The following is a 12,453-nucleotide window of genomic DNA, read 5'->3' on the forward strand; positions in this document are numbered from 1 at the left end:
TTGCAGTTGTAGTTGCCAGTATCTGTTTTTTTACAGTGTCGCTACTGTAATTTACTTTAACAGTTAATTACTGTAAAAATTATTACAGTATTCTGCTGTGTGAATGTGTCGGTTACAGTTTGATAATGTAAACCTGCAGCAATATACTGTATTTTTATTGTAATCTACAAGAACAGTTTCTTACTGTAAATGTTACAATAAACAACAAGTTTTCTTCTCATTCATATTAATAAAAACAACAATAAATTGCAGACATGTACTTTAAATAACAACGTGTCTTCAATCTTGATGGTTCAGTAATGAGATCTGCTCAGTTTTACCTTTAAAAAGGCATAATCCTTAAAACAAAAGAGGATGAGACAAGTGACAGCTTTATGGAACTGAACATTTATTCAGAAGTTTTATAAACCAAGTATATTCAAGTATGTTTGAAAAAATAATTCTCAAGGTTCATGCCCTTTTTTCAAGGGGTCAATGTAAAACTGTTAATTGTAATATCCTGAGCTGCCAGCAAAACTTAGTAATGAGTCTAAACAGCAACTACTTTGCAAACTGTTAAAAAAATATATAAAAGCACAAATAAACAGATTGCAGGATACACAATTTGTAATGCCTTCAAATGTCCTCTGTTATAATTGGCAGGAGGTCGGTATCAAGGCTTCCAGGCTCACAGCTCAAAAAGTGAAAAAGAAAGAAGAATGAAAATCAAACATAGATTGAGAGAAAGACAAATGAAACCATTGAATGGTAGACAGAAACATTTTAAACAAGAAGGAAACCTAACATACTTTTGTGTGATGTCAAGTTCTTGAGAAGAGTGGTGAGAAGGATTCACTGTGAGTGTGTTTGTCTTCTTAGGAATTGCTTTCTGTTCCTCTTAGGGTAAATCAGAATGAAATCCCTGAAAACAACACATAACACTTGTATGAGTAAACCATATTGGCTGGAAATCACCTATTATGTCCCAGGTTTTAGTACAGCTTGGCAACAAACTACAATATCTTTGCAGCAACCTAGCTACAGCCTAAAAACACACTTGGGTTGAGCTAAGATAACAAATATGACCACTCTGTGTTTTGGGGCTCAGCAGCCAACATATCTTCAACCAACTTGGTTACATATTTGAATCAACTTCAGTTGTTATGTGCTTTATATATTAGGCTATTATTAATTATGAAATGCATGTGGAATAAACAAGGTGTAGGTATAGATCAGGCCGGTCTAATGTTAGCATTCACTGATATGTAGTTCAAGACAAAACAGTCATCCAAAAATAATCTAAAGATTTGCAAGCAGCAATGAAAACGCTGTTTAAATACCAGTAATTCAAACTTCCAACTGCACCAACAACACCTACCTGAAAATGCTTTCTTGTGCCTGCTAGGTGCTTGTTAGGCTTATACTAACTTGTGATGTTAGCAAAAATTAAACATAGTCACTAACTGGGCAACCAGATGCCCAAATGTTTTTCTATTTTCTGAGTAAGATGTTACTGACCTTTTGGTTTGTTACCATGATGGCAAAAAATGAAAATACTGTATTTTACCATCAAATCTTACAGTAGCCTACTGTTAATGTCGGTTCTTGGTTTTGGCTCCAAAAAGCATCAAAATTTACTGTATTTTACCATATTTAGAAATAACAAAACCTTACTGTTCAAATTTGGCTGTATTTTTACAGCAATTTATTACAGTGTGGTTGACTTTTTGACTGGGACATGTAGCTTTAGCCTCTGTCTTTTAGCACAATATAATGCATATAGCCATCAAGTGCATATTTAAGTTCTTTTGCAGGGTTACCGTCTTAAAACAAGTCCGCTGGAGACATTAAAGCACCAGTGTGTAAGATTTAATGACAGTGAGGTTGCAGATTGCAACCAACTGAACAGCCCTCCCCTCCCCCTCCCTTTCCAAATGACCGTGAAACTCGTGAAAGGCCCTGTCTAGAGCCAGTGCTTAGTTTGTCTGTTCTGGGCTACTGTAGAAACATGGCCATGCCACATGGCGGGCTCCATGGAAGAGGACCTGCTCCCTATGAAGATATAAAGGGCTCACTCTAAGGTAACAAAAACACAACGATTCTTATTTTCAGGTGATTATACACTAATGAAAACATATCTATGAATGTTATATTCCATTTCTGCCAAGTCCTGCACCTTTAAGACATCAGCCAAAGACGGCATTTTTAGTCAACTAATGGAGATACAGCTGATAAAATCTGCCAGCAACAGGTGTAGAAATGAAAAGCTGCTTTGTGCTGTGCTGAGGCAAAAGCACAAAATTACAAATAATATCAAGTGGTAAATCTGTCAGCATTATCAGTGTAAACTGCATATGTGCCGTGCAGAACCAGAAAGCTTGCAAGCGTATCAGCAGTAACTAAAAGCCCATTTAAGATCTAAAAAGTTGACATAGGATGGAGGAGGTAAAGGGAGGAAGGAGAGCAGGGGAAGCCGGCGTGTAGAAAAGCATGCAGACTGGAGGAGGAAGGTTTGAAGGGAGTAAGGTGAAACAGGATGAATATTTCACAGACAGAACGTAGGGATGACTTTCCAGGAAATTACTTTCACACAGTGCAAATGCCTGCCAGATACGCTGAAACCATTTCCAGCAGGACAAGCCCAAGACATTCAACCAATTACCAAAGTAATTTTCAAAGAAATCACTGCTGAGCCAGCTGTGAAACTGTAACGTATTTCCACTTGAGACCAGGGATATTTTCAGGTAATGAACAACAGCCATCTGAAATTATAAGCAATGGTTTGGAAAAAGTCTCTCTCCCAAATTGTGCAGCAACATTATGAAGTTATGTACTGTTATAATGAGCGTACTTACAGGAATCGTTCTGTTTTGTGGGAATTTCTATGTTTGCTGCCACTTGATCCCATAAACGTGCATGGATTAAGCTAAAATGGGCTAATCTCACCAGTCAACATACCTTCAAAATGCATGTTGAGACATTAAAAAGGCAGCCATGACTTCTTCTCACTAGTAAAAAAAAAGGAAAAAAGTAAAATCCCCCAAAAATCCAACACTGCTTTTAAGTGGCCCAGTGTCCTTTGTGTGAGTTTTGGACACTAAAGCAGACAATCTGCCTGCCAACAGACTGTTTTATAAAGTATAAATTCTCACTTTCAAAGAAAACCAAACTTAATTAAATTCAAATTCTCAGTCTAAGTAATATCTTCTTTTTATCGCAGTGGTGCAAGTTAAAACAGAGATTGAGTACCAGTTAGTAAATCCTGTTTCAGCGGCCTGATCTGCTCCCCAGTGACCAGACTGGTTTAAATTAGGCCTCTCCAACCTTCAGTGGCCCGTTCGCTAATTTGACTCCTACAATAACAGCAGCTACTGTGTTTTTCAGGAGTCTGGAACCAAACGTCCGTCTGGGGAGTCTGCAGTGGACTCAGGTGCTCACTCTCTCCCTCTCTCTCTCCCTCCCTCCAGGATTTTGCTTGAATTATGTGTTCAGGGGGGACTGTTTTACTATTTTAGTGGAAAAAAAATCCCAAATGTCTTGTTTTCATCAAGACCGTTTCCTGATCGGATCTTTACTCTCCAGTCTGTCTGTGGATTTGGCAGCACGTGTGCGTATCCATGTCTGCTCATGTTTTGTATATGTGTACTATGAACGTATGCATGAGCGTGTGTCTGGCAGTTAATCCCGTTTAGATACCATCAATCAGCTGTAACTTGCAGTTTCAGTTATTTTTGCCAGTAAAATTGATTTTAAAAATTATTTTTTTAATCTACAAAGAACAAAGAGAGGAACATTTTTAACTATCCAAACCCAGAAACCCCTGACATGCACACACACACACAGTCCATAAATCCACAAAAATACAGTGGATAGACAAAACTGATCAAAGGAAAGTGCAGAGACACTAATAGTCTCCAAAAAGCACTATGCTCGGCTCTAACCATGCAGGAACTATTGATCGAATGTCTGGTGTCTGGCTTCACACATCCACAAACACACACAGATACACACACTCACGGATCTATAATAATATAATCCCCACCCCCTTGATGAACTATTCGTTTAATATTATTTAGCCTTTATTATTTGCAACAGTCATTTAGCAAATACAGCAAATGCACAGGCAGGGTTTCAGGAGCTGATGCCAGTTCAGTGACTTACCCATGTTTGCACCTTCATGGTCCATAAGTATTACATTTGTAATCACAACGAGCATTTTGGAGCAGTTTATTAAAACTATGACATATTACCTCCTCTGGTTCATGTAGTTATTAGAAGTGAGAGTGATGGTTCACATCGAGAAACCTGACAACAAAATTCAAAATATCTTCCCAGAAAAATGTTGTTATAAGTTCAGGTTTGTGTCATCACTAGTTGGTTTGATTCCCAGTTTAAAAGAGAGTTTAAATCTCGTTGTGTAGTGATTTTGATGAAATACATGTGAAGAAAATGAAAGGGGCATTTATATCTAAAACCCAGGCTGCTGAAACAGAGTGTGGTCATGTTTGACTAAATCTAAAAATGTAAAAAAAAAAAAAAAAAAAAAAGAAGTCCACTTTCCCACCAAAGAAAACTGACACACTGTAGGTGTAATCACCCTCTCTTTGATATACTGTAAACCAAAAGGCCTCTGTTGGAAATCCCCTCCATTCCTGGTTTCATTTTTCAAACCTCAACCCTCCACCCCTCACCACCTCCTGCTCCAGTCCCCGTCACTCCACGTTCACACGTATCACATACATGAGGCTCTCTTGCATTTGTCAAACTGGGATGCGACGCTGATTAGTTTCCTGACAGGAGCGATACCACTCACCCCCCGAGCTGAAGCCGGGTTCCTCCTTGAGGGCCCGACAGTGGGTGGAGAGCTGTAGCCGCCGCTGTTTGTTTGCACTATGTCCTTATTTCCGTGAATTCTGACCTGACAGGAAGAGTGGAGGGGAGACGAGACAATGGGCTATTGTAAGGCCGCGCTTTATGTCCACGCGAGGCTAAAACAGGAAAACGCACAAAGACGGACGCATGCATACACACACTCCCCTAGCAAAGACCATCATGTTCCCTGTCGTATCTCTTTATCATGCACTCACACTCTTATTTATATTTCACTGACTCACTCCTCAACTTTGACTTATCTTCATTTTAACTTTTAAGGACCCCTTAAATTAAATCGTCATCCTACTCTAAACCCAAATCTAATCCTCACCTTAAACCCAAGACCCTAAATTAACCTCTTTAAAAAGTGAGTAGTAGTAAAATGGATTTTCCTTATCTGTCCATCATTTTCAGGACATCTGTTCCTCATACTAAGTATAAAAACTGGAATACACACACACACATACACACACACACACACAGGTAAACGTTCACTAACATACATTATGTGCACTATCACTACATCTAGAGCAAAGCAAAACACTTATGTGTACATAATTTTAACTGATAAGGGCTTTGAGACTGAGGTCCTTTATAGTTTTAAAGCCTTTCAAGCAGTATTTAGATCACGACCAGACCAACATACCGAAAGGGACCAAAAGCAAACAATCCTGAAAAAAATCAAAGTAATTAACATGTGGAGAGAAAATACATTTTAGTTGCAATTTACAACCTTTTTTTGTGTCTCTTTGATGGTTTGATGTTTCATGTATGAATTATTGCCCACATCTCCAATCCAAATAGGTTCAATGTTGTGCTCATTAACAGACGGTTCCCTCGATTGGAGAAGCAATCAACCAATCAGAGCTCGGTTGGCAGGATCTTCCTACCAGCCGTGTAAGCTAAGAACAAGAAAATGACCTCAAAAATGGCAACAAGCATTTATGAAATTGATGTGCCTGTACATGTTTCTATAAGTCAACTTACAACTCTTAAGTACATACATATTTTTTAATTGTTCTGAGGAATCATCGTGTTAGCTGCTCTTTGTTTCCACAGCTGACATGTTGACTAAACATTACATCGGCAGGACGGAAAGTACTGTTAGGACTAAACAAAATAAAGTAAACCCTCCTCTCAAACAGAAATCAACATGAACACGAGGTCACAGTAAATGAATGAGGTGAGACAGTTCAGTTTCAGTCTGAACATCAGGCTACCTCCATCATGTCAGAGGCAGTTATACATCAAACATTTAAAGAAACAGTTCACCTCAAAAAAGACATTCTTAAAAGTTACACATGTACACACACACACACACACAAAGTCTGCAGACCTCATCAAAGTATGAACAAATTGACTTTTTATTTTACTTCATCGTTACATTTGGAAAGAGCTTCTGTTGAGTTTTTAGCCATAACGGCATGGCTCTAGGCATGGCAATGTCAGTCTGTTAACATGCTAACACAAAAACTAAGGTGAACATGGTAAACATTACACCACTATTCATACCATTATACCTCATTATGAGTATGTTAGCATGCTGTTAGCATTTAGCTCAAAGCACTGTTGTGCCTAAGTACAACCTGACAGAGCCACTATGGCTGTAGAGTCTTTTTTAAAAGACATTTTTGGCACAAATTAAATGTGATTCAGACATTATAATAGGATGAGCTAAATCTGACATCTGGTATATGAAAAATAAGGCTTTATTATGTTTTAGATAAGTTGTTCTTTCAGTAAAAGGCACATCGATGTGGTGATACATTGGTCTAGACCTTCCACACACTACTGTCTTTATCTAAATGTCCAACCCCACTGCACACACACACACACACACACACACACACACACACACACACACACACACACGCATACACACACTGTGTCCATGTCTCAGCCTATGACCTCAGTCGTGTCACCTTTCAGAAGCTGGATGATCTATGGATTCACATAGGCTGTCAAAAGAGGCAAAGGAAGGGAAAGGTGTAGAGGAAGGGAGGCTATTTACAGACCTGGAGGTATGTGGCAGAGCAATGCTGTTTTCTGTGCTGTATGTCTGTGTGAATGTGAGTATGGATTCTCTCGTCAAAGCCTGTGAATCTGAAGGTGTGATGACAGAGATGCTTATATAAACTGTACTATGTGTTTACTTAAGTAATCCATTGGTTGGTGATGTCCAAGGCCTAGAAAGGAGAGGGGTCAGGACAGGAGTGTGTGTGTGTGTGTGTGTGTGTTTTTGTGTTGTGAGGAATGTCAATGTCTGACCTTTGTGGTCTTTGTGTAGGGACGACTGACCTGGAAGACTGACCTCATGGGTGCTGGCTTCACTCACAGACAGACAGACACCTCAGACATGCCTCTCGAATGAAGCTCGAACAAAACCACCAATCATACTAACCTAGAGCTTTACGTACATGCTCTATGAGTATTTAGACAAACAGTATGTGTCAACAAGTGGACGCCAATCGAAGCCGGTCTGTCGGGTGGCAGCATCAGTGTGATTTCACTCACCTCACTGTAATTAGTTGTCTGTATGTTTGGCTTGGTGGTATCTAAATAACAGTGTTTGTGTAACTGTGGTAGCAGGTTTTAATTGTGAAAATAGCAGTGTGTGTGGAGAGTCTGTTGATTGACATTTCTATTTCAGTATGACGAGGAAGAAACAGGTTTGAGAGGTTTGAGGGTTTTTCTGCGACAGCTAAACTTTGTCACATTCTGTGTGTTTGTTGTTGCTTGGAGTTAATTGGGGGGTTACGAATTGACAAGGTACAACAGACTGCTGCTCGAAAATTGTGAGGTACAAATACCGCAGCTGAGTTGGCCTGATGTTTCCAGCTAATTGCTCAAAAGGATAACCTAAGTGTAGAAGTATGGCACAATATTGCTGCCATCGTTTTCTGAGATGAGATACCAAATGATTCAGATTTTACAAGAAAGTTTTCTTGTAATAACAACACTTTATCTTGTTATATCACAAAACTTTCTTGTTATTTTACAAATGAACATTTCTCATTAAAACAAACTCGTTGTAGGTTGGTAAGTTGTTCAAACAAGAAACTTCCATATATTGTTGAAACAAGAAAAGGATCTAGTCAGCGCCCTAAAGAGACGATTTTGTAACCTACAACCTACCTGAAAAATGACTGAAAACCAAAACAAGGCTGAAAGCTACTAAAACTCTTTGTTGAGTTGAAGTGTACAGTTGGATGATAATTATCTGTGGGTTTGTCACTATGAGTGCCTTTAATTTACATATAGTCATTTGATCCATTATTAATATAAAATATAGATTATAGCTGCTTTAAAGTAGAAGATTTGAGTCCAAACAGGTAAAGAAAACAAAAAACAAATTTATTCTACTGCAATTTATCATCAATCTGTGGTGTTTTTATGTACTTCATGAGTCATTTGCTGATGAAGTGTAATTTAACGTTATCACTTTCACACTACCATGACCATTTTTACTTTGGTTAGTGATCAACTACATTTCCCATGTTGCCTTTTGGCAACAGCCAGGGTTCTCTCTCTGAGCTGCCTCTCCTCCACTGATGATGCAAGCTGTGGTTGAACTGCATTTGACTCTGTGCCTATTTAACAATTAATATCACTGTTGTCCAGAAAGACCCTTTCTCTTTGATTTTAAGAAAATCTCAGGATATAGACTTAGGGTTAGGAGGATTAGGGTTCGGGCTAGGGTTATAATTACTGATTATGTCTTTAGTGTGCAGACGTATTTCATATTCCACTGTACCTGCTGTCAGTATGTCTCTATTGTTAAATACAGTTTAAGGTGGATTTGTCCTTCATTTTCTCATTTTCTGAGGTTTTTCATGAACATCCAGGTTTTCTATTCTTCCTTGCTTGGACAGTAAAAGGACAACAACATGCAGACACAAAAGTAGATAAGAAGAACTGCTACACTGAGAGGTACTGTACATGTAGGCACAAGCAGTAATGGTTTATGGTATTCTGTCATTCAATGCTCATCCATCATAACTCTCTTTCCTCTGCTCTTTCATTCTTCCCCAGGCTTTCTGTCTCTCTGTCCTTTCTCCTTTTCTCCTCATCTTTTTCCTGCTCTGCTGCTGTGATTGCCTGTCTCCTCGTGGCCTGGTGCCCAGCCACCACTGGGTAGCATTCCTCACCCCGAGCCAATGGGAAAAGAGAGGGATTGGAGGGGGGAGAAGAGAAGAAGGACAAATGGAAGGAATGAGAGAAAGAACCATAGCGGGTCTCCTTATATAGAGTTTGATGTTATATGTCAGCTCCGCTCCACTGTGACCGCGCTTAGCAGGCAATGAGCAACTTCTTTTCCAAATTGTTTGTTGTTTTCCAGCTTTTCGACTGTGCCCGCTGGTCGTAAAACCTTCCTTTTCAGCCCTTCTGTTTATAGTCACATCCACTCACTCTGCTCATTGCACCGCTCGTAACAACACTCAAACTCAGGCCACAAGATACCCACACAGTTTGACCACGCAAGGGATTACTAAAATACACACAGCCTCACTTTTTTCTTTTTTTTTCACAGTGGGAAATAGAAATGCCATATCTTGAAGGTAACTTATGATGCCTGCGCTGCTGCTGAGGTGCAAAAATAAAGGATTTGCTGAGAAAGCAAAATGGACTCCACCCTACCCTTCAGCTCTTATTTCTTCAGTTCATGTGTGTGCGTGTGTGTGTGTGTGTGTGTGTGTGTGTGTGTGTGTGTGTGTGTGTGTATGTCAGTTTTGGGGCTTGTAGGAACATGTGTGTGCAGGCAATACAGAGGAGTGTGTGTGTGTGTGTGTGTGTGTGTGTGTGTGTGTGTGTGTGTGTGGCATCTCCTCTGGGAACTGCTGGCAGATGGAGCAGTCAGACTGTGGGTATAGAGGGACGGATAAAGTTTGGCTTAGCCTGCAACTCAAGCTACACTGGAACAGAGGAGCCACGCATACAGTCCTTTCCCTCTCTCTTCTGTCTTTATTTGAATCATGTCTCTGTCTCTTTCCTTCTTGTCTTTGATGGTTTAACTCGACATTGATCTTCTTGATCATCTTTGCTCTCTCAGCCTCCCTTGGGTCAACACACTCCAATCTGATGTTTTAATTACCTGAATACTGACCTGGTTAATTAAAACTATTTGAAAGGTCCTTTACAGTCAAACAAAACTACGAGCCTGCATGCTAGCAGCCCACACAGTGGAGCTTTGAGCTGAATGCTAACATCACCGTGCTAACATACTGATGTTTAGCATGTTCGCCATCTCAGTTTAGCTAGTTAGCTTGTAAACACAAAGTACAGCTGAGGCTGATGGGAATGTCATTAGTTTCGCAGATATGTGGTCATAAACAGAAGTATTGGACAAACTCATATTTTTGACTTGATGATGATGCCAGAGGAAAAGTTAAAAGTTATCACCAGAGTTATTACAATGTATCCCGAGGGGAACATTAACATCTGAACCGTATAGCAATCTGTCCAGTTTTTGTCAAGACATTTCACTCAAACCAACAAATCCAAAGTCATTAGGATACATCATGTGGGAACCATTAGAGTCTGTGCCAATCCATCCAACAGACTTTGAGATATTTCATTATATATGTTAAGACTTTGACCTGCTGGTGGCTCTAAATGAAAAGTCATGGGATCACCAAAGTCATTGGGACTCCTCTGGGGACCATGAATGTCTGTAGAAAATTTCATGGCAATCTACAGTATATATTATGATATACTCATATACTGGGATGTTTCCAAAGTGATGGACCGACCAACAGACAGACAGACAGACATCCATAGAGCCATGCTGTTAATGGGCAAAAAATATTGTAACAATTTGATATACTTAATACTGTTAAATAACACTCAATTTAAAATAATTTCTAAGGAATACATGTGGAATAAGATAAGCTTGAGTATCCCTTCATTGACAGTGTTGATGAAGGAATACTCAAGCTTATCTGATAGGACTGTGGGGTTACATCAGACAAAACAATGTTAACCACTGTGTTAGCATGCTCAAAGTATCTTTTGTTGTAACGTCATGTGTTTTTTTCAAATATTCTAATCATTATTCATCATAGTCTTTTGTATTCTGTTCACATTCATATTCCATTGTTTAATCAAAAGCATCACATGTAGACAATGTTCCCCTTTAATACAGTTTAAGTGACAGCATGTGTTTTAAGGGAATAAGAGGACTGTGAGTCATTTGGTGGGTTACGAAAGCATGGTTATTTGTTAAAGTCCTCTAAAAGATGGTTATATGTTCATTAGCAGCAGCCTAAAAGGTCACTGAGGCGGGTTTATGACCTGAAGGATACAAGTTAAAATCCCTGTATGGACTGTGAGAGTCTGGGAGCTCGGTCTCAAGTGCTCGTGACCAAAAACCCGGCAACCGTCCCAATGGAGCTGTTAAGTGGAAGAGTGCGGTTTCACTGAGCGGCTCCAATGCACGTCCCTCAGCTAAAATAAATGAGGTTAGAATAGGAAATTAAACTGCAAACCAACAGCAAAGGATTATTTCGTACATGCACACGTTGAAAAAGTTAATTAAGTGCATGTAAGAAATTGCATTTGATTGATGGTTCCTTCTCAGTTTTGGTGGAGATGTTGTGGGATTCACTTTAAAAGAAATTAAGCCTGTGGCAATGTGTCACTTTTTTATACACTGCAGAATGTAGTGAAGACATGTGTATCATCTGGCAGGAGGTGTTTTTAAGTTTTTAACTATATAGTTTAATGAATGAATGCAAACTGAATTCCATCTATGTCTATTACTCGGCACAAACAGTGACAATGTCTTCATTTGAACTGTTTAATCATTCTTTCCAGCTTCACTTTGACAGCCATCTTTCTCTTGGAGACCCATAAGTCTAATGAAAACCGAGTCCAGTGAGAGATCATCACTTGGCTCTTCACAAGCCTTTTTACATCTGAGTTTGGAACGATGCTGAAATAGTCTAACCAAAGATATCTGGAAGTATTTACAAAGTAGTATAATTAGATCAGTGGCTTAAGGGTGCAGTGGAAAATATTCGCAGCACAATAATGACAGAGAAAGAGGAGAAGAAACGGCTGGACGAGCGCTCACAAAACATGGGCGTACAATACACCGAAGCCAGCTAATACCACACATCTTAAGATAATTAGAGAATGGAAAGGCATTTTATATTCCCATCGGTGTTGTCTCTGCGCATGCCGGCTCCAGAAAATGATTAATTTAAGAGTTCAGGAATGTGTGTTCACTGTTTAGTCTTCAGCTTCCCTGGGTTGTAACCCCCTGACCCAACCAGATCACCAGAACACCTCTGAAAATCATCAGACATCTGCTTATCTAAACTAAGCAGAAAGCCGGCCTCCTCATTATTCAAACTCCATCCGTGCATCCATCCTTTCCTCGCGTCATAAGCCAAATTCAGTCTGCACTAACAGGAGACTTCTTTTTCCTCGGTGCAGACTCAAACAGGCTGGACAGGCATTTCCTGTGGGTGGGACCTGGGAGCAGAGACATTCTTGGGCCAGGCACCTCCACTTCCTGTCTCTGTTAACACCCCACTGAAAGCCATACAGTCTGAACCCGCTCTTACTTTAAACTTTACTTTATACGTTCTTATCCACAAA

Source organism: Thunnus albacares, chromosome 20 (assembly GCF_914725855.1).
Source record: "Thunnus albacares chromosome 20, fThuAlb1.1, whole genome shotgun sequence".
Lineage (NCBI taxonomy): Eukaryota > Metazoa > Chordata > Actinopteri > Scombriformes > Scombridae > Thunnus > Thunnus albacares.